The sequence below is a fragment of the Pteropus vampyrus genome, unplaced genomic scaffold, assembly GCF_000151845.1.
Source record: "Pteropus vampyrus isolate Shadow unplaced genomic scaffold, Pvam_2.0 Scaffold357, whole genome shotgun sequence".
Lineage (NCBI taxonomy): Eukaryota > Metazoa > Chordata > Mammalia > Chiroptera > Pteropodidae > Pteropus > Pteropus vampyrus.
The window spans coordinates 288,109-293,214 of NW_011889138.1; positions in this window are offsets into that span (position 1 = coordinate 288,109).

Consider the following 5,106-nt stretch of genomic DNA (forward strand, 5'->3'; position numbering starts at 1 on the left):
CAAGTCCCACTGTAAGCTTTGGCCTACAGAGAAGAGGGATCACAAACTCTTCAAGGATACTGAGACTCCCCCTCACAAATTAATGCCTCAAAGTATTAATTAAAGGTACGTCTTATAGAATCACCGAGTGTGGGTGAGTAGGTCTTAAATGACGAATCCACCCTAATACTCAGCTCTCCTTAAGTCTTTGAATCCCTTCTTCTATATTAAACCATGGAGTTTGAGCATTTCCAATTCACTCACGGTGGGCCATCTCTTGGTCTGTGGTTCAGCCAGCCAACCAACTAACCAAGCAACCAACCAACCAGACAGAGCCCTTTCTTACTCCCTGAGCTGCAAACATTAGATGCAGAATCTCTGAGTTGTGAACCCATATTAATAGATTCAATCTGATCCAGCTTTATATTTCTTCCACCAGTATTCCACTTCCTAGTATCTGTTCCCACATGTTTCCCAGAAAACTCAAGTAGTTCTTTTGGAGTTTAATGCACCTCCTCATGGGTCACACGCTGTACCTCACCTTTAGGGGCCTGCTGGAACTTGAGTCTAAGCCAAAAAGCAGTGAGGGGTAGTCTGTGGGGAGGTGGTTCTGAGGAGAATCAGCATTGTCTGCACAGCAACTGCCTCAGGGAATGGGAATGTCAGTTACCTTTTCCTCAGGCAATGCAGTGTTAATTCCCTCAGAGGCAGAAAAGCAGATACCATTGGGCGTGGGGAAGGTGATTCTGCTGTGAAAGGAGAGAATTTTGCCACTGGCAAAAATGACTCATCAGAAGAATGTAGTCTCAATGTCCCCATTTCCATCAAGGTCTTCCCACACATCTCCATCCCAACTCACTCATCCCATTCTTTCCCAATCAATGCCCTCTCTTTAATAGTAGATACCCGGTGAGGCCAAGAGTTCAATTGTATTGTAATTAAGTCAATCACAGGATTAGTCTTTGTATTTGATTTTCAGCAATTTCAGCCTTCTGTTTACAGGAGATAAGGGTCTCTTTCTGGGTACACAGAGAAGCTCTTAGGTCATTTCTGGGGTACGTGAGCTGGAAATTCAAATCTCTGAGCTCATCCTTTTATTTCACTCCTTTGTTTAACAACAACCAATCAACCAACTGTATTCTCTAATTTTCCAAAAAAGTTTGAAATTATCATATACAGAATCAATTATCTCCTTGCTTCTAAGGGGTTGATTAGATTCAGTTGATTAGATCCAATGGAGATATTTTGTCTATTTCTATAAACATTTCACACTATAGACTATCAATGTTCTCTTGACTACTGAAAATAGAGCCATTAGCATCTTTTAATCTTATCAGATTGAAGAGCCAGTTCCAGAACCAAGAACCAATTCAGAAAACTCCTCCTTTATATATGCAAAATTGAGTAGAGTCAACATCTGAGGAGACTCAATAAATAAAGTCATCCCTCAGTACCCTCAGGGGTCAGTTCCAGGATCCCCTGCCAACACCAAAATCTGTGGATGCTCAAGTCTCTGTCATAAAATGGTGTAGTATTATTTGCATATAACCTATTCACATACTTCTGTATACTTCAAACCTCTAGATTACTTAATATACACAGTGCAATATAAATGTTGTGTAAATAGCTGTCATAATATATTGTTTAGGGAATAATGACAAACATATATGTATATGTGTATGTATATGTATATGTATATATACATATATATAATTTTTACTCTGAAATATGATTTTACTTCATCATCTGATGAAACTCAATAAATATATGGAAAATATATGAATGAATGTTCATCTATTTTCCTTATTTTTCTATTTTCTTGTATGTCTTATTCTTAATTAATTTAAGGAGATTTTATATATTCCCAATACTGTGTACTATTATTTACACAAGTGATATATAATACTGTAGAAAAATCAGAAAATTAAGCCAAAGTTCAAAATTAAAGTATGTATGTGTGGTGGTGGGGGGGAATACTTATAATATCACTCTCCAGAAATGATAAGTTTGAGTTGCAAATAAAAAACAAAATAAAGACAAGGACTCTGGAATAAATGAGCCAGTCATGATGAAGCAGCTTGTCATTAGAATATTTTTTTAAAAAACTAGTCTTTTGAAAATTGTTGGATATCATGTAAAGTCAAATTTCTAAAGTCTGCATCTTGTCCTGGGTCAGATCCATATCTATTAAAATTGTTTCTATGTTATTGGTAATTGGAAGCTGTAATGGAGGTTTTTTAAAATTTATTTTAAATAGTATTTTCTTACTTTCTTATTCATACTCATGTTCACTGGTTTCTGAAATTGTAGCATTTTCTTTTCTTTATTATTTTCCTCATATGAGAAATAGATTACTTAGTTAATTCTGAATTTGATGATAATTCCACTCTAACAATATTAGTGTTGGACATTTGATCATTTTCAGTAGCTAGCATACTGTTTTTCTAGTCAAACTTATAACTGTTCCTTATAATTTTGATCCATTTCTGCACATATTTTTCTTCTTTTCCTGAACAGTGCACAAGTTGGCTTTTTAGATGCCATATTAAAAAAACTTTTTGGTATAAATATATGTATTTTAAAATAAACACAATATTTAATTGGAGCAAATATACATAAATATTTAATTTATATGCATCAACTTAAGTCATGCAAATTATATTTAGCACTCAAATAGGTAAACATAAAAATGTGTATCAAAAATAAAAATCTTAATAAATAAAACAGCAGAAAATTGTGCCCTAGGTTTCCAGACAAATTTGTTGCGGAAAAAAGTGAGGAAAATAAATTCATATATAGAAGTGAATAGTATACAATATATCACTGTTTTAAGTGAATAAAGTGTAAAGGTTTTTAGATAAATAAATAATTTTCTTGGTTGATTTTCTTTTTCAGAAAATGTTTAATATTTGATCAACTTTCATTTGTTAAAAGTCAAATCTATCAATAAATAAAATTTCTATTTCTTACTAAATTGCTCTTAAAACTTTTTAAAAATCACACAAACATATACGTGTAATAAAACAAAACTTTCTATTTTGTCCTATAGCACTGTGGGTTATAGCTATGAACAATTAAAAGAACCTGTCACTTTCCCAGAAGACCGATCAATGACTTTAAGAAGAAATTGCAAGAGGGAGATCCTTTTATTCATTGCACATGCATCCTCACTTGCGTAACTCCTGTCGTTGCAGAGAAAGATCCTGTTTTTATTTACAATTTTTATATTTTCTAAACATGGACTTTCTGCAACTAATTTTTTAAATGATATGTTTTATTTTTCAATTATAGTTGCCATACAATATTATATTAGTTTCAGGTGTACAGCATAGTGATTAGAGCTCTATATAACTCACAAATGATCACCCCAATACATCTAGTATCCCTCTGCCCCATACATATTTATTACAATATTATTGACTATATTCCTTATGCTGCACTTTATATCTTTATGACTATTTTGTAACTACCCATTTGTGCTTCTGAATCTCTTTGCCTTTTTTCACCAATCCCCCTAACCCCCCTCCCATCTGGTAACTCTCAAAATATTCTCTGTTTCTATGTATTGTCATGCAATTAATTTTTGTTTTTTAAGTATTGCATCAAATATCACTTATCTTGATCACAGAATTTTTAGCATCCCCTCAAATATTGCTCCCAAGGTGAGAGCCTCATTTGCTTCACTTTAATACTGGTACTAATTTAAAGAACTTTTTAATTTAATAAGAAAAAGTCATCGCTTCAAAAGATAAGTGAAGCACGTGAAAAAACAATTTAAAAAAGAATTCATAGGTATATAATAAACATTGAAAGAAAGATGCGTAGATAAAATTGCACTCAAAAATGCTGTTGTGATAGTTTAGGTGTAGAGGTTGGTATCAATTATTAAATTTCTATTAATAAAAGAAAAGAAGTCCTATTTAATCCTTCTTAGATTCTATTATTTCCTTTTAAGAAATGACGGAATTAGTAAAGGTGGAACTTTAGGATCACCACTAATGATTAAGTAAATGGGAGGAGATGATCATATAAATAATGGGAGGGGCTGGTCAATAAAACCAGCCTTACCTCAGGCTGCTGTCTCCCGGTTGAAGGCTGAGACTTCATTACTCTCTTCCAACATGGCCCAAGACAACTCTCCAAACAGTAAGTTCCCCACGCACCAGACTGTGGTCTGAGTTCTGCTGATTTGGAGAGGAAGTTAGGCTAAAAACCTAGTGGGCTTGTGAGATACCGTGAGCGTTCTATCAAATTTTTGAAATCACTGTACTGGGGAAAACCATTTTCTCTCCTGTGATACGAAAATAGGCTATTTCCATGCATTTGAGAATTTTATAAAGATGCTGACATTCAAGAAACGAACAGGACAAATTCTTGTTTCAAGAAGGAAGATGGGAGGAAAGAACAGATGGGGAAAAGGAGGAGAGAGATACACACTCAAAGAAAGAAACTATAGCAGGCATCAAAAAGTTGAGAACAGAATGTCTTTGGACTCAAAGTAGCTTCCAGATTTCCTTACTGACTCTGTTTTCTCTCATAACCTACATCTAATCAGGCTGGAAATTCTGTTGGCTTTAATTTCTAAATTTTAGGAGTCTGACCATTTCTCAATCCATCCTCACTATTGCCAATCTGAGTTCTCGTAACTGATCTGTTTCCACCCTGCCCCTCATTCAATCTATTCTCAGTGAGGTAAGTAGCAGCCCGAGTGATCTCGCTAAACCATTGATCAGAGCATGTCTTTTATCTACTCAAAACTCTTCCGTGACTTCCCACAGTACTCGGAGTAAAAGACACATGGCCCAACAATGCCCCACCAAAGGTCTTGGACCTCTTCTGCTTCTGCCTTGTTCCCTCTTCAGACTTTCTAGCCTTCTTGCCGTATCTTGAATAGGCCAGGCAGACTCCCATTTGCTACCCCCAGTTTCTGCAATGTTCCTCTCCCAGATGTTCCCGTTACTCTCTCTATAATCACCTTCAGTTCTTGACTTAACTTTTCTCAGTGACATTTCACTTAAAATTACTCCATCTGTGCATTTTGTACTCTCTCTCCTTCCTTTTATGTTTATTTCTTTGCCTTGGAAATATTCACCATCTGATATACTTACTGTATATTTCACTTCTTTG